The sequence below is a fragment of the Python bivittatus genome, unplaced genomic scaffold (assembly GCF_059951505.1).
Source record: "Python bivittatus isolate LINGU-HERP-01145 unplaced genomic scaffold, Pbiv_v1 ctg000850_np1212, whole genome shotgun sequence".
Classification (NCBI taxonomy): domain Eukaryota; kingdom Metazoa; phylum Chordata; class Lepidosauria; order Squamata; family Pythonidae; genus Python; species Python bivittatus.
In genome coordinates this window covers 27,428,822-27,456,302 of record NW_028277112.1, presented here as the reverse complement: position 1 = coordinate 27,456,302, position 27,481 = coordinate 27,428,822, and the positions used below count along the sequence as shown (strand labels likewise).

Sequence of the window (27,481 nt, the reverse complement as noted above, 5' to 3'; positions counted from 1 at the left end):
AGAATTTATGACCTTGTTTTTCTCTTTGGCATTGTCCACACGCAGCTGGCTTTGCAGATGTTTTCTGAGTAAGGGCAGGCAATGACTTTTTAAGACCTCACAAATGTCAGCCGCATTACAACCTTATATATTCTTGCAGTTTGGAAGGCTGCAAAATGCATCTGTCTCATAGCAAATTCCCTGGGTCATTAGATGCTATTCTAAGAGAAAAAGTGTGGAATATGATTTCCCGACAGTAAATGTAACACAGATGTCCTCATACGTGTGTGTGTGTTTGTATGTGTAAGTGTGTGTGTATACTGTGTATTGTGTGTGTGTGTGTATGTGTATACACACACACACGCCTTGCTTGGAGCTTGTTTACAGAACTTGGATTTCAGAGTACTGTTTCATAGGATCTTTTCCAGTAGAAGACCAAGGCTTAGCCTAGTGACAGTAACGTTGCACTAATTCAAATGAACAAAGACACAGAGAAGGTATAATTACAAATGCTGTTGAAACAGCATCGAATCAACACATTTTGCTGCCTGAGGTAGACGAACAAATGGCATCCCCTCCATGCTCCAGACAGGGTACACTCGCAGCAAAGTCTCTTGGAAAATAATTTAATTAAGGATTACTGTACTCACACTTGGTATGTTATTTTTAATTATATTAACAAAATAATTCCAGATGGATTACTTCCTTCTAAAAGAATGCTTTTCTAGACAGAAGGACTGGTTAGAGAGGTTTAAAATGCATTATCTCTGCTTAAGATTACACACACACACACACACACTCAGACATGCCAGTTAGGTATTTGGTTGATGTAACTAACATAACAACAACAACAACAATAACAACAACAAGATAGAAGAAATAGTATGCAGTCTCTCCAAGTTCCCATGATGCAGAGATCTCCTCAAGCTCATTTTCTGGTCCCAAGCAATATTGCTGCAGGATAAGAATAAAGACACTTTTTGTCTTAATATTTCTCTGTCCTCCATCCTTTAAAAGAGTGGGCTTTCTATCACTCCAGCAAGAAGAATGGAGAGAACAAATATATGTTTTCTTTAATAGTCAAGAAGGAAGAAAATATCTCAGAGGAAAAGCTTTCTAATGCACTGATTTTTAAAGAAAAGAATCACTTTTTTCAGTACACTGAGATGCATTTTCTCTTGGTTTTGACAACAAAATATGTAGCTAGACTGGCTGATAAACAAGGAATCTCCTACCAGAAAGCTGCATTTTGCATTAATAATAAAGTAAGAAATTAATGAAATAACAAAGGGCATACCACAAAGCTGCCCTTTGTTGCTTCATAATGAACCTTCCTTACAAGTGACGTGAGAGAAATTAGTATTACTTTCTTTATTGTGACAGAAATTAGTAGTTGAGATGGTGCATTCCACATGGTATTACTGGAGCTAGATGTTCCCTACCAGACTTTCTGAGCCAGCCTGGAACTGCCAACCAGGCCTTTGTAGAGGCCAAACATTGTATGTAGAATGTGAACTTCTTTGTGGAGGAACAGCTTTCTAGATGTACAGTTAGCCATGGGGTGAAGAAATTATGGAAAGCTGAGTAGGTGAGATCCCTGCAGTCCATTTGCCTTATCCCAGCCCAGTCTAGCATAGTGCCTATCCAATAGGCAAGTGTTTCTCAACCTTGGCGACTTTAAGATGTGTGGACTTCAACTCCTAGAATTCCCCAGCCAGCCATGGAGTTGAAGTCCACACATCTTAAACTCGCCAAGGTTGAGAAACACTGCAATAGAGACACTATTCATGGACCTTTAGTTCTTTAGATACAAGTTACTCACGGATCTTAAGAATTTGGATTATTTTAATGACCCAAAGAATTTGTATTTGCTAAACTCTAATTTGTTATACTCTAATTGTCTTTGGAGGAAGGAAAAATGGGCTTACATAGAGGCTACAATGAAGATACATTTTTTCCCCCACAAGGGTCATTGTTTGCCACTCTATTTGAAGTTTGAGACGTTTGCTCAACTAGGAGTTTTATTTTGGGTTGGATGATTGTTTTTAAATCATTGCTTGCTTTTGGTAAAAGCAATTCTCTTTAAAGCGATAATGTTCTACCTCTACGCTGAAACAGCTTCTGCTGTTCTGATGTACCATCACTTTCTTCTTGTGATCCTGAAGTCTGTTTCCTCTGTATGAAACTGAAGCAATGCTCAGCTCTTAGTTAAAGGGCAATTTTATAAGGCTTCATGGCTGATAGACAAACATCTGTTGCTAATAGGTTTAGGAAAGTGAAAGACTGGGTCTCACTGGATAGGATTCCATTATACACACAAGGATTTGTTAATTTCAGTATCAAACAGCCCTACCTTACAATTGGCAGCCATATTCCTAAAGACAAGATGCATTTTTTTTCTTTATGGATTTTCCTGGAAGACTTTAATTTAGTAGTAGAGCAAAGATATACTTTACATTCAGAGAGATTCTGCTTAAGTTGCTATCCTTTACAAGAAAGCTGGGAAAAACATCATATCTTAAACACAGGTGAATACACTCTCTTGAGCAATGAGAATACTACTTAAAACCCTTATTGTTGCCAAGGGTGTTTGCAGGAGAAGGATCAACGAAGTCCTGCCCCTTTTTGTGATATAGGTAAAAAGGGGTGAGACTTCAACTGTGTGGGCATAGCCACCATCTTGATTTTTATGACCACCCTGGATGCAGTAGGTGTTCCTAGTACTTGTATAACTTATTCCCAAATAGTTACACTCATACTTTAATGTTCTTGTATGTAACATTCATTTATTTTATCTGAAGCTTGTCATTTGTGAAAGGGATGTTTTGAATTAATTCCTCCTTGCTAGAAACATAGATTCACAGAGTGTGCTATCACTAGCCTTGGATTTGATATGACAGATATGTATTTAATGCAAAGCAAAACACAAAATATATGCTACACTTCCATTGAAAGTGCACTGTAACTGTGCTCAAGCAAAGTGAATTGTATTAACAACTTGTTATTGTTAAAATGTCAAGAATCTTTTCTTTCCACTTTGAAGGATCATTTCTCTGTTCAGGGTATTTGGCTTTGCTTATCGCTGCTGACATGGAAAGAGAAATGTAATCTTATGTGAAATATTCTGTTTTTTTCCCCTTCCCTGAACAGGGGAATTATTCTTTTAGATGAGCTGAAGAAATAGTTACAGAGTTGTCATGCTGAATGTGTGTGAACAGAAATAAGACAATTTACTGAAACTATCTCTATCTCCTCATCTGTATCTGTATCCATATTCATATATATCTATATATCTATACATCTCTCTCTCTCTCTACACCTATCTCTATGGTACATTAGAAGTATGGTGAGAGCCAGTTTGGTATAGTGGCTAAGGCATCAGGCTAGAAACCGGGAGACCATGAGTCTAGTCCTGCCTTGGGCACAAAGCCAGCTGGGTGACCTTGGGCCAGTCCCTCTCTCTCAGCCCTAGGAAGGAGGCCATGGCAAACCACTTCTGAAAATGTTGCCAAGAAAACTGCAGGGATTAGTCCAGGCAGTTGCCAGGAGTCAACACTGACTTGAAGGCACAAAAGAAAGAAAGAAAGAAAGAAAGAAAGAAAGAAAGAAAGAAAGAAAGAAAGAAAGAAAGAAAGAAAGAAAGAAAAAGGGGCTACATCACTTTTGTTCCTAGCAAACCAATCCACAAAGGCCAGAAATAAGAACAACTGATTTAAACAGTAGTATTTTTTTTGTACCAATATATGATCCTTATCTATTTATCTTATCTATTAACTCAATAGAACTTCAGTAAGAACATAAAAAAGCCCCAGGGCTCCTTCTAATCCAGCATTTGTGTTACCCACTGACCAGTAAGATATAGTTCAGTCGACATGTCTAGACATGAGGGAGGTTCCTTTCTCCCATTGTTGTGCTCTAGCAGCTGATATTTATAGGAGCTCCTGTGAATCAGGAGGTAGTAAACAGCCATCAAGCCAGTGATAGCTTGATCTTCCGTAAAGTTGTCTTTGATTGATTATGTGTCATCAAGCTGGTGTCGACTCTTAGCAACCACATTGATTTTCTTCATGACAGTTGTCCCAGACCAGGTCCTTCAGGTCTTCCAATATCTTCATCATCAGTTCTAAGGCTGGTTGTTGTATCTGTTGATGCTAGTTTGGTCTTCTTTGTATTAAATTTTAGTCCTCTTTTTTCACTTAATAAAAGTGGTCCTTAACTTTTATTACTACAGCTTGCAGATCCTTTGCCTTTTGGGCTATCACAGTAGTGTCATCAGCATAGCACAGCTTGTTGATGTTTCTTCCTCCAAGATTGCCTAGATAAGGTGCATGTGGCTGTATGCAAGAGAGGAACTCTGAAGTAAACTGTAACTATTGACCTTAGCCTGAATCCAAGTTCTAATGACTTAAGGACCTGAACATAAAATGCTTATATTTTATGTGTAGATCCAGAATATGAAGGGACTGTGGACAAAGTAGGACTGTGATCAATATCTACTTTGTTTGACATTTTCTGATTAAAATTTCAGTAGGGATAGGAATTGGGATTGGGAATACAGAGCGTGGTGGCAGGGCATGGTCATTCTCTTCCTGCTCTAGTTTTTATGAAAATTCCTGATTACCATTTGCCCTAGGAAAGACGCTTCCTTTGATGCTGATGGAACATCACATCTGTGAGAAAGTCAGAGCTGGCAATTTTTATTGGAACTATAAAACTCTCTACTCGTGCATTATTGTTTCAGTTGTGACTGCTTTTGAAATGTTTATTTAGAATAAAATAACAGTAAATGTAAACATATGTCATTTGGCCTACAGGATATTTTCTCAGTTCTGAATTCTGAAATCCAGATGGAGGCTGTTAAAGTGGAGTTAGGATGATACCTTGATGATGCAGCCAAAGCAGAGTCTTAAAATGGAATGTGGAAAGCTCAGCTAGATGCATCTAGAACTAGGGAAACACAGAACGATTGATGAGGTCATTTTTGAAAATATAAAACCCACCACTAAGCCTGATTTGTCTCTTTGGGTATTTCTTTGTCCCAGAAGTCTTAATGGAATGTGAAATCTGAACCCTATGTTCTATAGCCTCATTAATTAAATTTGCTATTCCCTCCATTTTAAAACTAAGACCAAACAGATTTGGTCATCCAGCCAACTTTCTGCATAATATCTAGCCTAATGAAAAGTTTTGGAAAACCCCCAAGCTTGCTCAGTGTTTAGTACAATCTTATGCAGTCTCATTTGGAGTTAAGTCCTTCTGAATGTTCTGGAACCTACAGTATATGTGAGTAACCATGCATAATGTCAGATGGTAAATTATAAAGAGGGCAGACAGGTGTCATGCTTTGAAAAGTACTTTCTTTGTTTTTCTTTAACACGGAATCTCATTTTTTTTTTAATTGGCCAAAAGCTACTCAGAGAAAGCAAGTAAGGCATCTTAAATCATTATATTGGTATGCTAGCCAGGAACATAGCAGTAATTCATTCTTATGGTTTTGCTCCAACAAGCCAAATCAAATTCAAAGTGATGTTGTCATCAGAAAGTCTATTTGGATCTAAGATAGATGAAATGTTTTATTTTAATTAAAGCCATTCCTCTTAGCTCCATAAATAAATATATTACTTTTTATTCCATCAGTGTGAAAAATCTGCCTATAGAGTTGACAGCTACAAAGGTTTCTTTCCTTTTTCAAGGGGTAGAAAGAAAAAATCAGCTGCAGTAGATCAAAAGTATCTGCCTACATTCTGTCTAAATTTTGCCTTAATTTCTTTACCATTTATCATAAATTTCATGAGGCTATTAGGCAAGAGTTTAGGATCTTCAAATTTGTAGGATTTACATATGTATATTAATACCCTTTTCAAATATTCAAAATAATATTATAAATATAGAATATGGAATTTTTCAGGTCCGGTTTAAAGCCTTCTTTCTTGTGCAGGAAATCTGCTCCATATATGAAACTTGGTGCATAAAGGCTTATGTTGAAGTTAATGAGAAGCTGGTGAATGCAGGAGCAACATGTGTGCATCCAAGAAGCTTTCAATCAGATCTGCTCAGTATATCCAGGAACCATGTCAGCTTCTTAACATCTTGAAAAGTATTGCAGTGCACAATCTGGAGCATAGAAAAGTATTTTTCCTGTTGCCTACAAATATCCCTGCAACTCATTTTCAGTTGTAACACAAGATGGACTACTGATCTGTAAATTGGGAGTAGGGGTGGTGAGAATTTCTTGAATGCCTCCATCAAACTACAGCAGCCAGGGGTAAATTATTCAATAGAACAGCTCATGATGCAAACCACAGAACAATGAATATTTCTGTGAGTGCTTTTGTGTGGGAAAGCCAGATATATGCACTAGATTTACATACAATACAATCATACATCAGATCAGAAATCAAGAAATTGTGTTGAGTCATCAGGACCTGAACCCATAAATCTTCAGTTATAGTTATTCTTTCCTTGGAGTGTTTAGGAGGTACTTCTGGATCTATTTTTGCCTTTGGTAATTAGTTAATGGTGATGGTCAGGAATATTCTCTGTTTCAGCAAGTTTCAAGTTCCTTTCATGGATAAATCAGCCTAGACCCTAGCTGTTCACATTTTAGGAAGCTGCTGGGTAGATTATGGAAATAAACTCAGTGGAAGGTTGCTTTTTGAAAATAGTCTGAAATCATCAATGGGTCAGAATGCTGTTGATGGCTAGCAGGATGGTAATCTTCTGCCAATTTTATGTCAAGTTGATGAATTATGAGTTCATTTATAGACTCAGTTCAAAATGCTGGATTTCATCTTTGAAAGGCTATATACTGTATTCTGGGGTCAGGTTTTCTGAAGAATTACTGATTTTTCATATGAGACTATGAACTTTGCTCAGTTTCTGATGTCCACCTTAGAATTCCCCTGATGCTAGCTCAGCTGGTATTGGTTGAAAGAGTCTTTTCAATTGCAAAACCCAAATGATGGCACATCCTACCCTAGAGCAGTCTATCTGTTCTCTCTCTTTTTATTTAAGTAGACATTTCTAGTTAACAGGCTTTAAAGTAGCCTATTTCTATTATGATTTTATTGTTATCTATTTTATTTTATTTCTAATTACTTTTGCAATTATTTTAAAAGTTATTATAATTTGGGATGAGATGACATTTACCTATATAGTGGGGTACAGATTTTAGTAGAAAATAAATAATCCAAAAGACTCATTGGTTAGGGTTTTTCTTACATTGTTTAATAGTCAGCTGAAAATTATTTAGACATCTGGTCAGTTTGAAAAATGCCCAGAAGTCTGATGGCAGCTTAAAAACAGTTACAGTTGGCCAAGTCAGGGAGGGGCAATGTGCAGTCCTCTAGCTGTTATTGAATCCTATCAGTATTAATCAGCATGGCTATTGTTAGTGATGATGGGACTGTAGTCCAACATCATCCAGAGACACCTGAAGTGTTATTTAGAGATAGAGGTACTGTATACATAAGAGTTGTCTGTTTCACTCAGTGATGGAAGATACTTTCATGATCATAAGTACTGAAAGAAAAATATACTATCAGTTTTGTGAGTTTCTATATAAGGGTGGGCACCATGATGTCTTTTCCAGCAGGAAATGATCTTAATGAATTGACAAATGCTATGGTGTGTAATGTATCATATATAGGCTAATGTGTGTCAAGGGGAATAAAATTCATTTCTGAAATCACCCTCCTGCCCAACAAATGTAATAATTCCTGGCTAGCCATTTTAACATAATTCCTATATGACATTTTCTGACACATCTGGTTAGAGAAGGCTGGGAATGCTACTCTTCAGTGAGAAGTTAATGTTTCTGATTGTCTTAGAAAAGTTGATGTAGCCTTGGGAAGTTATTGTCTGCATTTGTTCTGTTTGGACTGCAAAGGTTGCGTGTGCAAAGCCCTGGATCCAAGAGCCCTCTGTTCTTAAGGAGAAACAGGTAGGATCTTCTGCATTTTTTTGTTCCTGATGGCTGAAGCAGTGTTCAGCAACATGTTTCAGGTTTATAAATTATATAGCTCATATCAATTATTCTTCAATATAATTCAAAACACATGGAAGCAGAATCTATTTCCATAATTTGGTCTTATACATGCAAAATATCTTCCCTTGATTATGAACCATTTCAATGTGACAAACTGTTCTTGTTTCCTCTCTCCCCCAAGAGCCTTTCTAATGCCTGGTCAAAAGTTTACTAACAATATATCTATTTATATCACTGCTTTGCAGTAAGCCTTATTTATCAGATCCATTTTATAGTGGTAGACTGGAAATGGGTTGTTTTTCTAATAATCAGAAATTTAGCTACCATAAATGCACTGTAACATGCCTTTTCCTCCCATGATATTAAAAAAAAAGAAAAAAAAAGAAAACCAAAATGTGATAGTGTCCTTACCAGGTGACTTTAAAAAAATGGATGACTTAAAAATTGGCTAATTGGCCACTCCAAGATAGCTTTACAAACAATATTTATTTTTATAATGATGAAATTAATGAACTTCAGACTTTTAGAAGCCAAATGTTTTTCTTACAAAAGAAAAAGGGAGCATTGGTGAAATACAATTCCTGGGCAGCAGAGGTCACTATCATTTTCAGACACCAGGCACAATTGCACAATTCCATGAAATGACCCAAGTGTGTCATTTAAAATGTTGTTTTACTTTTTCTTCCTGCTAAGGTCAAGTGGGAGGTATAAACTAATGCTGAGGCATTTATGCCTCCCACAGTGTTCAGAAATGCTCTAGAACAGCCTTCCTCAACCTGGGCATCTTGAGATATGTGGACTTCAACTTCTAGATTTGTCAGTAATGGCCTTGGTGACTAGGGAATTGTAGGAGTTGAAATCCACACATTTGGAGAATGCCCAGGTTCAGAAGAATCATGATAAAAAAAAGGTGGAAAGAAAGTTCATGGTGATTTAACTGGCTTTTCTCCCCTCCCTGAAGGAGTAAGAAAAACAAAAATCTCAGGGATTTCCTGATAAAACTGGTGAAATCCAATGTCCCCAAATGGGAGTTATATTGTTATAGTAGGACTTACTCTTTCTCTCTTCCCTATGTAGCATTCTCCATCCCAAATTTGTTCCAGAATCCCCTCACCATTTGAAACAGATGTTGAAGATACACAAGAGTTGGAAGGAAATAGAAGGCAACAATTCTTTCCAATTCCACTGATATAAGCCATTCATCTTCAAAACCTTGTACTGGATTTCCCCCAATAGCTTCACAAAAATGCCAGCTCAGCTGTAAATGTCAGTAGCCTGTCATCTTCCCAAAAAATTCACACTATCGTTCTTCCCACTTCACACAATCATTCTCCTCACAATGGCTTGAAATTTCCATCATACAGCTTACCCTGTCCTTGAGACCCAGAAGTTGCAGTTGCTGATGGAACATTGCCTTGACCTCATCAAATTAATTATCACAGAAATAAGTTGTCAGTGGATTATAGGAATATACCTGTTCCAACCATCTAGCATTTATCTAGCCATTCTCCATTAAGTTCCTTTGCAATTAATGGCTTCTGTTTATGCTGTTTTGTTTTGGACATTTAAATGTGTCATCTATTCATAATAGGTTTTGATACAGAAAATTATCTTTTCTACAAGTTGTTTCCCTTTGTATTTGCCGGCTTGTGCTGCTCTTTCAGATTTTCCAGTAAATTATTATTTTCTCCATACTATGTTACATGTTGTAATTGCTCTGTTATCTGTATGTGTGTATATATATATATATATATATATATATATATATATATATATATAAGTTAGGTTCAGTTTACTCCATTCATCGTCTGACAGAGCTGCCATGAATGAGTTGCCATTCTCTGCTCATTACCATAGTTTTCTTCTGCACAGTTTTAATGGTAATTGTCTTGTCAGCTCCATGTAACATTAGCTGCAAAATCTTGTGGTTAAAATGCACACACACATGCACGCACATGCACATACAGAAAGACAGAAAGAAAGCGAAAGATTAATTAGTCAGAATATTTTGTTGATAAAGGAAATATTTGTATTTCAGATTGCTGAATAATTACAGTCAAATTCACAGAGTAAATATGATGACAGAAGTGAAAAGTGACAAAAATGCTTTGGTGATCAAATTTGTGCAGCAGGACTGTTGTTTTTTCTAGTTTAATCTCTAGTGACATTTTAGTTTAGCCCATTTAAAGTTTAGCTTCCAGTTTTGCACGATGTGCACTTAGCCCTGAAAGATATCTAGAGTTGTTTTGGAGTCAGACAGCCCCTAAATGTAAGTAAGTAAGTAAGTAAATAAATAAATAAATAAATCTGTTTGGATAATATCACTCTTGTCTGCTCTCCTTTTCCATGAGCCTTAGACAATGTTCTCTCTAGATCAGAACATCAGCACTTACAAATTATACTAGAAGGATTGGGTTCAATGAGAAAAAAATGGAAAAACTAGTACTTAGTTGGGCCACTTCTTCCATAATGGTTTTACTCTTGGAGATCATATTTGTGTAGGTATAGGAAAAATAGTATATATTATTAATTGCAAAACACTCTCCTTTTGCTAACAAGGTATGGATTTAAAATTTAACGTACAGAATTACTTCCTGATCCTTGCACCAGAACATTTCTAATGGTATACTTCTTAAATGATAGTAGATGCAATTTTCCTAGAGATTGCTGAACACTACACAAGTTTTGTTGCAGTCCAAGGATAGATTTCATTCTTTGCTGTCTCTATAGCAACCAGGGAATGGCAAACATGAACATGCACTTTTTGGTCAGGCAGTAGAGAAGGTATGAGGGCAGGAGTAATTCATTAATGATCAGTGATATATCAGGGGTCTGTTACTCTGTTGTACTTACTGAAATTATAATATGACATCTGTGGGAGACGATCTTCCATGCACTCTTAATCCTTCTGAGCTGGTGGGCACTTTTGGACTGTTGAGAATATATTGGGGGACTCTCAGAAAATAAAATATTGGGGCAGTGCCTATTCATAGAATGGAGGCAATGGGGGCATGTTACCTTGAAAGGGTGCTTTCCTTTGAAGCATCCTCTCAAACCTTCTTCAGAGTGAAGTGAAGTGACTGTATTGCTTTGCCTCCTTCAGTACTGGAGCCTATATTAGCCTTTTCCTACAGAGCTCGGGCGGCAGGAGAAAGGTGGGAGGAAACTTCTTCAATGAGTGTCTTAGGAGAAGACTGAGAAGAATTTTCTCCCCAGCATCCATCCATCCATCCATCCATCCATCCATCCATCCATCCATCCATCCATCCATCCATCCATCCAATTTGTTAGTTGCCATAATCACTGAAGCAACTCTAGGAGGTATACAGAAAAATAAGGATTAAAAACAGAAATACAATAATGTAAGAAATGGATACATCACATGTATTGGAGAACAATAATACTATAAATAAGTTACTGGGTGGGGTTACAAATTACTCTAGCCAGGACCGGCCAGAAAAGCCAGGTCTTTATGACTGTTCTGAAGGCCATCAGGTCAGGGTCATTATTTCCAGGGGGATGCTATTTCACAGGGCAGGGGTACCTACTGAGTTCTTGAAGATGATCAAAGAAGATCAAAGATGCCCAGCCTGAAATGCCCTTGGTTCTGCTGAAGGCCTTCCAAGTTGGGTGGCTTCAGCAAATGCTGCCACCAATCCACAGTGTGTGTTGAAGCTGTACGAAGTAGAATCACAAAAGTCTTGCTGAGCAGTTAGGAGGAGTATCATGTTCCTAGTGCTCATCAAAGGCTCTGGCCAGCACAGCACAATACATTGCATGGTCTGGAGGAGGTGAATGGTCATCCCTTGTATTTGCCACAGACTTGGCCTGTCCTAAGACACTGTGGCCTCTTCCTGACTACAGTGAAGAGGGGTCAGTGGCACATCTTCAGTGTTTTCTAACAGCTCAGTTGTTTATCAGGAGGATAAGAGTGGCATATTCCTGCTGGTTGCTAAAACTCTGGGCCTGCTGGTCTCCTCCTGAGCACAGTTGCTTGTCTTGAAAGGCTGTGGCCTGTGCAGTGGAGGAAGTGCTATCTTCTCTGTGGCCAGAACTTTTGGCAAATGCTGTATGCACACTAAAAGTACCAGGCTGGGTGATTTGAGCACCAAGACGCTGGAAGCAGCCATATAGGACTCTTCTCCATGCATATTTTGAGCTGAGAAGCTCTGACACATGCTGCAGGCAATCCCAAAGCTTGCCTGAAAGCACTGTGGCCAGCTGGGAGCCTTCTTCTGTAGCACTGGCTCAGAGCAGCATGAGGTCACCTGAATTCATCAAGGTGAATTGGGTGGCCTCTTTGGCACAACAGATCACTCTGAGTCGATGGTCTAAACTGTTTTCTGTAAGTGATGCAAACTAATTTGCTTGTATCTGATTAGCCCTATATAATATTTTCAACAATTAATGCTCAAAAGATCTAATATGCCATGGGAATACTAATATGCCATGGGAATGTAGCATATTTGTTTCTAGTCCCAGGTATTCAGACACAGAGAGAGAGAGAGCGAGAGAGAGAGAGAGCTATTTGTATTATTTTTCAGGATTTCTGCCATGCTTTTCTAAACATTTCTAAAGCCATTGCATCAACTTTACCTTCTGATGAAAACTTTGGGACCAAACCTTCCAGCTCTGGCCCATCTGGCATAGAAACCCTCTCTCTGGCTTAAAGAAAGAAATTTTGTAATTCCTGATAAAAGAATGCATCACCACCATTGCCTCAATATCCCTTCTGGTCATACAGAAGGGGGTGTAATTACTATTTTAAACTTGCATTTGCTGTGGATAAGAAGGGAATGTGCAGCGGCATTGGAGTATTTAGATCCAAACAGGAATCACTTGTGAAGTCTTGATTAAGCGTGAGAACCATCATCATCTTTTACTCCAACCCACCTCCTTCTAGAACAAAGCCTAGATTAACACAGTGATATCAAAATGCCACCAAACAGCCATTGCGCCTGTACCTGTATGAACTCTGTGTTTCCAAAGTGGCTCCATAATATAAAGGCCTTAAACATCCAATCTCATATTCCCAGAGATGCCGTTCTATTCAGAAGGTCTATGTCTTCTGTCTGATGAAATGTTTTTCTCTGGTAATTGCAAGTTGAAATAAAATACTTTGGAGTATGCTTTCAAATTTTTATAGCTACTTCTAAGCAACAGTTATCTATATAAAACCTTCTAAAGTATAATGATACATGAGCAAGTCACTTTAGTTAGTTTTTAATTATAATGGAAGGTGAAATAATAGCTCACCAACAAAGGAATGTACCCTCAACAATTTGTTCCAACTCAGTGAGGCCAAACGAACCTTGAAAGTGAGCTAAAAGCATTTTTCAGAGTAATGTTCTGTTTTCTTTTCCAAAGGTACAGATAATGCCTATAGCCAAGAATAACCACAGTTTTGACATTCTTCTTCCCAATGTGTACTTTTTAGGTTATGCAGAAATAAAAGGTATTAGGTAACAGTGCTACTGAATCTCAGATCTAGTTGATCTGCAAGCTACATTTGGTACATTCATAATCCGTTAGCTTTGGTTTATTTTCAAAGTATACATGTTTAAATAATTCAAACCAAATCTATTTATATTTTCTGTGTGCAATATGCATGACTGGTGTATGATTTTTACTAAGTTTAAAGTAGTCTGCTGATTTCATAACTCTTTATTTTAATGCCTTTAGAAATAAAAGGCATTATTCTATATAAGCCAAGAAAATGTAGCGCCTGTTATTCTTTTTCAAAAAGGAGCCACAACTGAGCTATCATTTTATTATTGTGTCATTTATTTTGTTTATTCTTTATTCTCTCATCTTTTATTATTAGACTTCAAACCTAACTTTTCATCTGTAGGACATTCAAGGTAGCTAACCATAAAATATAAAGTATGGTTCGGTCCCAAATGCGGTTAGTGTGGTTGTTATTTCCCTGGAAGGGAGACTTAGGAGGAAACTTGACACTCGGTGAACACCGTGATTATGTTGTATATGCCTGTTGTAAATACCTGTTGTAAATAGTGCCACTCTAAATCGTAACAAAGCATAAAAGCCTCCACTGTCTTGTTTTTCTGTGTCAACTGCCACCCTTGCAAAGCAAAATACACCTTTAGTTCAAAAAGAAGCCCTGTGACAGGTTCTCGGCATTGCCTTCTGTAAGCAGGCAGGGACAAACTCCTGCCAGAAGGAAGCACGATTTCCTAAATCAGTTTCCAACCTGGAAAGAGGTAAGGCCAGCCAGAAAGAAGAAGATGAGGAGGTTGACCACTCATGGAAACATGATACGACTTCACATAGAGGAATTTCTAGGCATCTTACAAGAGAGAGAGAAAATTGTGGTATTTTTGTTTGCAATTTTGTCTAATACACAGTTTTTTCAAACACTTTTTCTGAATATAATGAATCATTGTACATTACTTGTACTTTATTTTCATGAATATATGCATTTTGAAATAGACTTTACTTAATACACATCTTAACAAGGTACACTGCAAAGTTCAGATGAATGTTATTAGTTTAAAAAAATGCAGACTTGGATAAATTTGTGTTCATATGTGAAGCAAATAAATTTCTATGCTATCCGTAATTGGAGGTTGAGGGTTAAGAATTAACCTTGTTTTCGAGTTTGTTTTCACCAAAGTCATACTATCCATAACACTAGATTACTCAACTTGATGTAGAAATAGGCAACTAAAAAGACATATTCCCTCAACATTGGTTTACATTTTTATTGGTTTTGGAGGCGGTCTGATTCCAAAATGACTCTGCATGTCTTACAGTTTAAAACAGGAAAACAGTAACTTGGTAATGAAAGTGTTTGGTGGGTTTAACAGCACACCATGAAACATGTGTACTCAAAAATAAAACCCATAGATCTCCTTGCTGATCCACAGCCCACATCCCTCAATGTTCCCCTTGTGCCTACTCAACACTATTTCCCACCACTGAATTTCCCACCACTGTCTACCACATTTATCACCATCTCAAGGACCCCTTTCTCTCTCCTCTGCTTCTTTGCATGCCCCTTTGCATCTATTATGACTTTGGGGCCTTTCTGAGCACCTTTCTTCTCTCTGCTTTTTGGTTTGGCCCTTCTATTTTCCTGCAATCCCCATTGTGGCCTTTCCCATGCTTCATCCAATCCTTCCCACCCCATCCTCTTCTGGTGATCCTGTGTGGTACCTTCTCAAGCACTGTCCCCTCCATCTGTCATCTGCTGAAAGCTTGTAGCTTCTTTGTCCCTTCCAAAAGGAAATCAAGGAGAGACTGCAGCTGCATATTTTCTCAGTAGAGGGAGATGTGACACTGAAACTCCATTTCATAACCTTCTTTACTATTCTTTTTAAATACTTGTGCCCCTATCAGGAAGCATCTTGCCCCAGGCACTGCTTTTAAGTAGTAGAGGAGACTGGAACATCCTCTGTTTATGAATGAAAAAGATGTAGCTTCTTTTAAAAATGTTGCTATTACATTTTTAACATGTAAAATAATATTTAAAAAGGAAAACACTACAGAATACAATTAAATATAAAACATAACATAAAAAGAAAATAATAATAAGACAATAAAATAAGTTTCCAAGTAAAAACCATTTGGAATGGGGCACTTGAAAGGCTGCACAAAGCTGGTGGGGTCTGTGGGGGGACAGAGGCTGGATCTGGAAGGGGGTGTAGATAGTTCTATACATTTGGTTTTCTCATTGTACAACCAGTCCAATGACTGTGTAAGAGATAACTGAATAGAATAACATGCATTGATTCCTGAGTCTTCAAAGAACTGTATGAAGGGATTGTGACATCACTTATCTTTCGGGAAAATGAAGCAAGTGTTTGTTGCATGCACCCAAGGCATCCCACAGGGAATATTTTCAAAGTGAAAAATCTGGCAACCCTATCCTGCTTCAGTTATACTATGTTGAATGAAAATAAGATTTTGCGTGGAGCATAAAACCTATTATATATTCCCAGCTTGGGAGGCAGGGAAAAGATAATGGTCTGAGATTGCCACGATGTTGTTGTTGAAAGCATAACCCTGAAAAAGAATAGCCATGGTCGATTAGGACAAAGGGTCAGCTTGAGATGATTCACCTTGCTGCTTTCACAAAGATGACAACTAGGGAATATTGAAAGGACAGAGGAAACGCGCCACAGCTGAATAAGAAGGACACATTGCATCTAAAAAGAGCTATAATTGAAGCAGCTCTAATTTTTACACACTGAAATAGCATAGGTCTGGATCTGATCTCTTTGCTGTGATTAATTAATGCTTTGGCAAATGCAATTTGTTACTCAGAAATTCTCTGTACATTTAAATGAATTGCAGTTTTACATTATCTAGGGCTACCATGTCTGGATGGCAAGAATCTGGGTAGTCACTAGACAGCATCAAAGAGATAAAAGCTGTACCTTGTGGTATTGTGAAACACATCTGTACTTACCATTAAGCTACTCCTATCTAGCTTAAATGCTAGCTGAATTCTAAGCTGTTTTAAGAAATTCCTGTTGAGACATTGTGGCATTACTTTGCAAGATATTTAATTCAGGCTGTGGGCTACCATATTCTCCTACTGGACAATTCCCTTGCTGCTATGCCCTCCCATCTTTCTCTTCCAGGAGAGCGGTGCCATTTTGTTTATTTCTTCTGGGTGGGTCTTGTTGTACAGATGTATTTTTATCTATATGTGTACAAACACACAAAGTTAAATTTATATAAACAGATTTAAAGCTTTAAAATGCAGATGCATGAAGGCACAACCAGCAGCTCAAAAAATTCCACTCTTTCTGCAGGGCACTCTTATAATTTCTATACATCCATTTAGCAGCATGTAAAAATAGCATAGCAAAGGTTGTCAGTTTGAAACAGTGCAGACACTTTTTTTATTATAATTTTCTCTACGACGTTTTGTTTTTTTAAGTCCACTTTTTTTACTTTTTTTACCATTTTCCCAATCACCTGAGGTAGAAGGGTTTAACCACCAGCTCCCAAAGAGTCCAGATTAACCATGCTAATATTGCTATAACCCTAGTAGAAAAGGAACATTCTTAATTTTGGATAATTAAATTGGAAAGCTGACTGACAAGGAGTGCCCCAGAAACTCACCCACTTCAATTACTCTCCAGGATTAATTCATTCCAGTGTCTGTGTAAGACTCTTGCAGGTGGGCATTTCTGTACATGCACATACATCCTGCTAAGCTTTAACATCAATCCACAGTTTGTATAAATAATTAGGCAACAACTACAGTTTCTTGTAGTAGGCAGTGAATGATTTGCATCAAATTGCAAAGAAGGAACTGTTTCTGCAAGTTTGTGGGATGGGGGAAAGATGAAACTGAATTTCTATCAGAAAATTAAGTGAATATAACTCAGGTCAGAAGTTCCCCAGTTAATTTCCTAATTGTGAAAAACAACACAAAGGATTGGTATAAAATATGGACATTTATTTTCTGATATCCTTTTGTTTCATTATTCATTGGCAGTGTACTACAAAATATAAGTAAATGCGAGTATAGGCATTGGGAAAAAAACAGTTTTGGAGAAAATATTGATTTAGAAAGGAGGATAAAAAAAAGAAAAAAGAAAAAAAGAAGAAAGAAAGAAAGAAAGAAAGAAAGAAAGAAAGAAAGAAAGAAAGAAAGAAAGAAAACATGCGTGTAACTCTTCCTCTTCCTTTTATCTCTTTATTTAAAACAATCACCTAGTTGAACTTGATTCTGACATATATTCTGCTGGGTTCCCAAAATGCATGCTTAATATTGAAGAAAAAAAAAAGGGAGAGGATTTGAATTTTTTGATTGTGGATTTAGCTACAATTTGATGTTAGAATTACTTTAAAAAAACCCTGTTTATACTAACCTAAACCCTTTATAAAAAAAATAACTGGATCTGTTCCCTTATGATTGCTGATGTGTTGGTAAGTATTCAATTGTGATTCAAGTCTGGCTTGGCTTGCCTTGCAGGGGGCACACTCAGTCTGTTACACTGATAAACATGCACATTTTCTTTACATAAACTAAAAAGCTCTGAATAAACCACTGAATTTCTGCACTACTCTCCACATCTGAAGGGAGGTTTACAAGCAGCATGGGTAAACAATGTCTTTTACATCTGTCTTCAGCTTAAATAAAAGAAAGAAATGTGGACATTATTATTTCATTAGGAATCAGTCCAACCAGCAATCACAATGTTTCAATCAATTGTTTAAACCCAGGAGGCAGAGTTGGTAAGTACAAATGAACACTAGACCAAAGAGCAAGATCTTACTGGAATCAGTCCATGTGGACTGCAAAATCGGTAATCTTCTAAAGAATGTAAAAGTTGTGTTTTGGACCTGTGTGATGGATATTGAACACCCTGTATAATATTAGAACCAGTTGTATGAAAAAGAGTTCATGTGCTGAATTTCACACTGGATATTTTTTACATTCAGAACCAATATTGAACTGTATACCATATTGCTCTATTGTAGGACATCACAGTACAAGTGAGGCAACCAAATGGTGAACTTTTCTATATAGAGAAACTTACGTGTTAGGGCCAAGGCTAGTTTGAATTATTTTTAATATGTTAAATTCTACAGACATGGAAGGCTGTTCGTAAATGCGTGCTTAGAGAGGAAAAGCATTCTGGCATGCAGCATCCCCAGGTTGTAGCTTGAAAAGATGCATCTCGCAAAACTTTTTATTACTCCACTCAGCTGATTGTATAACCTGTTGCTTTATTTATTCCCAGCATGTAGAATGCTGAGCAGAGGTATCATTTGTTTGAATGAACATAGCAATCCTGCTGTTTGCATGGCTCAGCCAGAAAGAGAACTGTTTTTATATGCAAATGAGTTATGCCTTGCACGCATGAAAAGCTTTTGATTTCTGAGAGTCCTACAGATATTTGTATTCAGAAGCCACATCTTTTTACCATATCGGTGCCTGCCAAGAACATTGCACATTCTGAGTCATAAACTCGAATATACAACCAGACTAACACTACGAGTAGAGCCAAGAATATTTTGCATCTGGCATAATGCTGGAATGATTAAAATAGCATCTAATGGATTGCGGATCTGTTTTCCTGCTATTTTCAGAACACTTGAGATGCCCCTTGAGGGTTTGTTATAGGGCTTTGATCTCTTCTTCCAAGAGAAGTACTTGTGTGTATCTGTGTCTTACTCTGTGTATATTATTTAGTAGGCTTTGGGAAATGAGGAGGACAGTTATATTTTGTTGCTGGCGTACAGATACGGCTGTTGGACTGAACAAAACAAACAAAAAAGGAACGAGAAGTCTCTAATAAAAAGCTTTGAAAAATTACAGCGTGAACATATTTTCAAGGATCTTCTGCTGATTTATCTTTCACTAAAATGAGAGAAAGAGATTTAGTTTGTTCACTTCTTTGCTTGTTTTCTCAGTTATCCCCAGTACCAGGGGTGGGCACTAGCTATTCAACTCAAGGTTAGCATATGAAGGGCCCAATCCTTTAGCACTGGGGGGGGGGGCAAAGGGATATTGAATCCTATTTCTGCTCTGTCCTTGGAATGTCCTCTTGCCTTTTAGAATGCACGCCAAGGGTATTTTCCCTCAGCTTAACTGAATCCACTTGTTTTCCCAATTAAACTTAGGCTAAACAAATGATCAGCTCAAGAGGGCCTCATGTTAGTATTTCTTTCTGATAACTTATTTCAAAATCAAGGGAGCTGGGGTTGAGAATATTACCATAATTTGGCTGCCTGCCTCTCTAGGGCCTACTTTTCAAATAGCATTTTTCTTATAGCTCTATGATTCCTCATTGTTTTGAGGATTCAAGTTACAAATGTGCTGGATACAGAGTGGAAAGAGAAAGCAAGAGTGTTTAATGCCCATTTTCAGATATGGATCTATGTTGAGCATGTAGCTTGATTAATCGCAACTGTAAATAAAATCAGCCTAGCTTTTATTTCCATCACGGTGTGATTGATCTTTTGCACTGTAAGGATGTCTCAAGGTCTACCATCAATCTTTGAAGAACAATAGATATACAAAATACCTGTGATAACCTATCATATAAAACAGGATTATGTTTTAAGCCCTAGCATAGTATGTCAAAACCCATTTTACATATATATATAAGTAAAGATTTTCAGGACAGGATCACCATATGTAATTTCTACACCCAGAAATGATGAAAGCAAAGAAAAATCCTTGATGCATGAGAGTGAAAAAACTATTCTTTGAGATACTTTATATATTTCCCAAACAGTTATTTTAAGAAACCAATTTCATCGGGGCCTGTGAGTGTGAACTGCAATGAGAGATTGCCTACAACCCTGGCAGGAGACACTCAATCACAAAATAGGCAGGCAGGTTTGAAAAGGCAGATATTATGAAATGGCTGGATATTTTAGGTTGCTTGCAGTTAGTCACTAAAGCTGGCCTTCAATAGTCTCATAAGGCTTGGTGACAGACAGTAATCTAATCTGGCCTCCTATTTGTTCTTTGTTCTTATCGACTAAAAGCAACTCCATCTTCCAGCTGGCTGAGCTGTGTGCTATTTAAGCGAGGAACATGGCATTCCATCTTGTTGACACCAGAGCGGCGGAGATGTTTATAATCACCATCGTAGAGAGGCGGACAAATGCAGCCAATGATTTTTCATGATGATACCCTCAGATTTCAAGTAAACCGTCTGTAAGTAAAATCAGTTAACTTCTCACCCTTCTCTCTCTCACAAACACCCAGAGAAAATGGGAGTAGCTTTGCCAGAGATCTCTTACGATAAAGAAATTATTTATAATTGTAGAATGTCATTGAACACTGCCTGCTGTTTCAGAACATTCCACAACTAAATGGAGAAGGCATCTGCTCATGAGTGAGGTAATTTGGTGAAACTTCTTATTTGAAAATTACACTTACGACTTATTGAAACAATGTTGATGATTCCTGAGGCAGGAAGAGAAAATGTGGCTAACCTAAGATATCCCAGTTCTCCTGTACTCATGTGCACAGAGGCCAAGGAGACAAAGCAGGACTGATATCAGAATTCTATTCACAGCAAGAGCAGGAATGTGGCAGATGTAAAGATGCAACTGCCAACAATGACTGAGTATCAGAAATGGTAGGCAATGTAACAGATGTATGTAACAGATAGGGGGAAACACAGATAAATGGGTGCTGAATTTCAATTAAAGAGAGACAGAAGTTCTGAATCAGATGGATACCATTAAGTTGGAAGCAGTTACCATTACAATAAAGATGTAATTCCTAGACATCCTGCTCAAATCTCTGGTAAGTTTCAGTTAAGTGTAGAAAGAATATAGGATGACCCTGATGGAGAGAGGGAAGGTTCATTGCCAAGGCAACAAACAGGTGAACGTGGCTTAAGCTCATACAAAGAGAGAAATGTATGAAAACACGCAGACAGGCACTCTCCTAGTTCTCAAGAAGATAAAAGAGAGAAGGGAGAAGCACGTCCAGGCTTGCAAGATTCTGTTAAGATAGCCATTCTAATAAAAGTAATTTGAGGCCTACATGGCGTCTGTTTATTGGTCTGGTCTACCTTGTAGGGCTGAGGCTGTGACTGCCTTAGAGAGCCTGACAATTGAGAATGTGGAAAGAGGAAGTGGAGAGTGGATAGGGAAGTAGCGCCAGATGTACTCAGAGGAAAAGGTAGTGTTTTGGCAGTGACAAACACAATGGAGAATTGGCAGGAAATGAGGAATGAAATTTGTTGCAAACCATTCTTAGCTACATTGTTGGCCATATATGAACTAGAAGCCACTCTTCTTTGCCTGTTTGATCTACAGGAATGCTAGAGATTAAAGCAGATGTTTGGAGCTTTGCAAGCTCTATGTTGCAATAGATAGATGGTTTTAAATGAGTCATAAGATTCCTGACATAAATCAACATAAAATGTCACCAGGAGTATTTGTTAAGGCATAATTCAGGGAAGTTTCAAGGAAAACATACAAGGTTGCCATAGGGCTAGGGTTATTTTTTTTGAAGATAAGTATATCTTTCAATTTGTAGTAAATTCTGGAGAGGTAGGATGCTGTTGCTGCAAAAACAAGAGTAATGCGTTACTTTGTTAAGTGCCACAAGAATCCTAATTGTTTTTACAATGTTCAACTTTGTCCCTGGTATGTTTTTCCCTCTGCTATTAAGGCCACCAGGTAGCTTCCTCATCCTCAGTCAAGTTTTCCTGAAATCATCATTCATGGGTTCAGTTTGAGAAACACAGTTTCTCCTCTATCAGCAGATACAGTATTTATTTATTTACAAAGGTTAAAGGATATATGCTGCCATTCATTAAAGCTTCTGTGACTATTTTATAAAATAGACAAATATAAAAATAATTTAAAATAATTAAATTGGAAAAAAACCCAAAGAAAATAAAAAAGAAAACATTTCTTTGTCTATCCTAGGAAAGAGATTTCCACAAATAGGGATCTACTACTGTATGTAGAAGAACCACTGGTGAAAATACTTGGAAGAAAGTGATTGAAGCTGACTTTACAAATGCATCTGTCCTGTGTATCTTCCTCCTCCTCCAGTGCCTCACAATAAACCTCTTTTTTCTTGTACTCACAGCCTGAGCAGCAGCATAATAACACTTGAAAGACTGATAGGAAAATAGGTAGAGTGTCATGTGTACATCCTATTTGCAGAAGATCACAACAGAGTTCTAGAAAATAGTCATGATCTAGGGTAATATATTCAGTCCTCTTATTATTGTTAAGGAAATTTCACACCCATTTGTGAAGGATCTCTCTATAACAGAGTTCTTTTGGCATGTTTGTCCTTTCCTATGTTCTAAGGTAACTGGATTTGGTTTCCTACATTACAGACAAGAGCCAAAATAGTTTAGTATTAGAATATTTTTTATTAAGATTTTTCAAACCAGTAATTCGTTAGAAAGGCAGAAGGACTATCAAATGCACTTAGAGGCACAATATTCTACATTGAACTATGCTTTTTCACAGTGTATCTTACTTCTAAATAAGTGTGCATAAGATCAGAGCCTGAAATCTGTAGTACCCTATATCTTTGTTTGTCAAGGCTGGGTGTCAGTTCAACTTAAACTGAGGATTTTAAATTAAGGTAACACTGGTATTTTTTGTTTTGTTTTTTTAAGTTTTGAATTGGACTCTTATAGACAATTCCTTGATGGTAAGCTATTCATATTTATCAAGGTTACTATCTAAGAGAAAAAAAAATGAACTTCACTTTCCTTAACATCCAACATCTATTCATCGCATAAATTATCCTCTTCAAAATGTCTAACCCTTTATTCCTGAGGGAAAAATAAGTGTCACTCAAACTTGGTAAGTTGTAGCCTTAACACCCAGCTGTTTGCTGAAGTCCAGCCAAGTTCTGCTTTAAGTAAATGTCACAAACTAAAATGAAATATGGAAATAGTTGATTTTTCTTGTTCTTTTTGATTATTTATTTTTTAATCAATAAAAATGTCAGCAAGAGGGAGAGGAAGTGACCATATCATTGGAGCAAGGTGTTCTTAAACTGTTAAAGATACTAACAACCCATTGTAACATTCTGCCCTTTTCAAGGGGATGAAAAGAGTCTTAAGCCAACACAGCTGGTCTGACTTCACGCTCACAGTTGTAAATCTCTTTGAGGAATGCTCATATTTGTCTCTGTTTTGGTATGTGTTGATGCACGGTTGCCAGTATGCAAGTGAGACCTCAGACCGGGACAAATGAAAACTGAGCAAGAAGGAATCTTTATTCTGTTGTTTTTTTTTTTTTTTGGCAGATTAGTGGTATGCTTTCTGTCTCCTTAAATCATAGCCTACTACTTCGGTTTTGTTACAAAAAATTCTTTATAACACAAAATTCAGCTGTTGTAACACATCCAGTGGAAAAGATTCCTTTTGCATTTTGGGTAACTGACTGGGAATGCTGACTGACAATGACTTCATTTGGTGGTTGGAAGGGACAAAGGCTAGTAAGAAGTACAATCTGTTGCAATGGAATTAAGAAGAGAGAAAATGTTCTTTCTGGCCTTCCCAGCATCAGTTTCTAAAAAAAAAAAAGTGTGCTGGTCACAATCCAGCCTCAACACTGGATTCTTTTACCATAAAAAAGATGAGTAATGGGAGAGTAGAGGAGTAGATAAAACTATAGTTGCCACCAAATTACACATAGAAATTTTTGAGGGAAACTTGAAAGGCCCTTAAGAGAATCTTCAGAGGGTTTTTTTTGTTTTTTTTTACAAAAAGCCAAGATGGTAAGTTTGACCATGCAGTTAAAGCCCCACACCTTTTTGGGCATGCACAATGCATGCCATACATGGGGGTGGGGCTTCAATCATGCATTTTGGTTCCCTTCCACCCCCAGTGTGGTTTCTAGCTTCCATCACCCTCAGCCAGAGATAATGTTAGGAATAATGAGGGGTATTGTTTGAAAAACAAGTTTATTGTTCTTGGACTCAGAATTATTAGATGAGTATTTTTTCCACTTTGAACTGGAGATCCCAGTGATTAAGTTGGAGACCTTCTGGCTACAAAAAGGTAATCTACCATTTGCTTTAGTCTCATTCAACATTTCCATCTGGTGATGTTGAACACAATCCAAAATTTCAGTATGACTATAGCTCACTTCTAGAAAATGGAAACTTAAGGTACTGAAGAGTACACTTACCACTACCACATGTCATTCTGCCATAACAATTGTATATTTAATATGCATCATCTTTACATACAGAAACACCATTTTATTTTTTTCGAAGAAATAAAACATTCTTTATGCTCTAGGACCCATTATTCCATTTTTTCCACAATAGTCTCTTTCTATTTTCCCTCCAAACACATATACACAAACAGACTCAGCAGCACTTGACCTTGCATTTTCTGTTCTTATTTAAGAGTTTATTTTAGCAGCCTCTTAAATAAGTTAGAAAAACATATTAACCATATTGAAAAGGTAGAAGAGATGGGGAATACCAATGAAAGCACCTCCCAGAGAGGGAATCATGGCCACTGGGCTTGGATGGATGTCTCACTGAAGTAGGTGTGAGACTGGAATGATGGTCCCTGGAGTACAAAGACAAGGCAGAGATCGGAATAAGAGGCAACTGAGGTAAAATGGCAGATATGGGACTGATATGGTAGCTTCTAAGAGTAGAAAGACAGGCCTTTGGAAACTGAGAAACCATCATTCCAGTGCTGGTCTTGCTGTTCTATTTCCAGGAGCCCTTTCTTCAGTCCCATGCCTATATGTCTGCCTCAAAAGACAATATAAACTCCCCGCTTACTCCATGAGGAGAGTTTCAACCTGTTCAGGTTGCTTCTTGCTTACTCTAGGGTAAAAAAAAGAAATAGTGGCTGCTTACTATGTATTTAACATACCTAAGAGTTTGGCTCTAATTGTAGCTTTCAAACTTGAAGTGGCTGTAAAAAAATCTGAGGCCTAGCACAAGTGTCCATATAAATTAGACACATTTATCTATGGCACCTAGGGCTACTATATGTGATCTTTTAAAAAAGAGAGGACTACTAGATTGCAGTAAAGTATTAGACCTTTCTATTACTCTTTGCTATCATCTAGTGGTGGTCTGGATTTTTGCATTCCAGATTGTTTTACATATAACATTTATACTGTTTTATAAATGCTTCTGTTTATGAAAGCTATTTGCAATGGTGTTGTGAAAAAGTTCTTTAAGTTACTTAGTAAAGATAGCTTGTTATCTGGCCACATCATATCTACATGTACCAAAACACTACTGATTTTATTTTAAAAAAGGGAACTACTCCAAATTTACTTTAAAATGGACATAGTAGATTAACTGAACAGATTTTCATACATAGTCTGGATTGCTCCAGTATCAGTGTGATCCTACACTGTCGTCTATGTGAGATTCCATACTGGCCAATTTATTTTCAGCTCACCTGCAGTACTTCTGGAATAACGCTGAGGTGATTATCCAATAAAAATTCTGAACCCTAACCCTAGCTCTATGATTATTCAACTTTTATAAAAATTTAGTTGCATGGCATTTTAATAAAAAAAAAGAGCTCCTTCCTCTAAGCTAGCTAAGAAACACAGTTTAGTATGTTTGTATGCCGATATGTCCATTTTATCTTTTTTTGTTATAAGGCTGAGAAAAGCATTAAAGGTATTGGGTGATCTTATCTGAAGAGGTGATTGGATCAACTTACCATCTTGCTTTAGAACTAAACATTAGCACAGACTTAAATGTCTAAACCCAAAGGTATTAACCCACAGGGCTATATGATTCTGTCCTAGTTGGCCAGTAAAAGGGGACTATTAATTAAAAGGCCAAGATTAGTATATAGAATAGCACACTGTGGAAGATGTGGAACTGACTCTATTGAAACTTCCAAAGAAGGTCAAAGATGGCTTGCACAGGGACATTATTATATCTGCCTCCAAAGCCATAGATGATATAGCATTGAGGCTAGCCTGTGAGAGTATGTGGAACAGATAAAATATGAGTAAAATAATTGGCTGGCATAAATGGATAGATAGATAGCCATATAATAATAGAAGAACTTCAATCTCTCTATAGATTAAAGACATACTGCTTTCTCTCTAGTGATACTTTCTCATAACCTTGTTGAAGCTAAAAGTGGGATGAAATGCTGCAGTAATTTAAATCTGTATCTATGTTAGATTAGATTGGCCCTGACTCTGCTGGCCTTCTGTAAGGCCTTAAGGTCTTGACTTTGTCCCTGGCCCTTGGAGTGAGGAGGTGTGGCTGAGCCCAGGCAATGGTTATGTTGATTTGTGTTGGTTGCTCTGTTTTTACCTTGGCTGAGTATGTATGTCTGTGTTTTCATTGTTACATGATTTATGGTGTTTTTAACTGTAGTTAGCCACCCAGAGTTATGAATTTGAGTTGGATGGCCATATAAACTGAAATAATAAATAAATCAATCCATTAAGTATATTTAAATGAGACAAATAATTTTGTGTAAAGGGGTTTAGTGACTTCAAAGATGTTAGCCATATATTTAAGAAAAAAATGGTACTGCTGTAGTAGTTGCAACAATGAGAGCAGTTTTGTTTTGTTTAATGTATTTCAAATTGGTTTTATTCTGTTCTTCTACTGTAAACCAAGTAGGGATCCTTTGCTAATTCCCAGTGCTCTCATATCATCTTTACACTGAATGTAAAAAATAAAACAAGACATGCAGTGGTTGTCTACATTTTTTTGTTGTTGTTGTGTTAAAAAGTTTAGGACAGTGTTTCAAACATTTGTAAGCTTCATTGACTTTAAGGTCACCTTTCATAATAAAATGAACGAAGAGTGCTGTGGTATACACATAATAGATCACAGTCCACTCGTCAGATGCCTGGACTATAGCTATGAGAGAGATTTATAAACAATGCTGTTGTTGGAAGGGTACAGCAAGTGGCAGCACATAGCTGACTTTGGCTGATATAAGCAACAATGACAATTTTAAGCAAGATTGGACCCAGTTAGTACTTAGATAGAAGACCCCCCCCCCAAAATCTTAGGGCTATAAAGTAGATTTGAAAATTAAAAAGAAAATGTTTTGGTAGAAGTCAATG

General features: G+C 37.3%; 1 long non-coding RNA gene across 1 annotated transcript in view; it reads left to right on the top strand.

Annotated features, from left to right (window-relative positions):
- The first annotated feature begins 20,481 nt into the window (after window positions 1-20,481).
- Window positions 20,482-27,481, top strand: part of LOC148213796 (uncharacterized) — a 90,780-nt gene continuing 83,780 nt past the window's right edge. The window contains exons 1-2 of the long non-coding RNA XR_015793797.1: window positions 20,482-20,618; window positions 20,731-20,804. This is a non-coding gene — a long non-coding RNA (uncharacterized LOC148213796). The remainder of the gene's footprint in view (window positions 20,619-20,730; window positions 20,805-27,481) is intronic.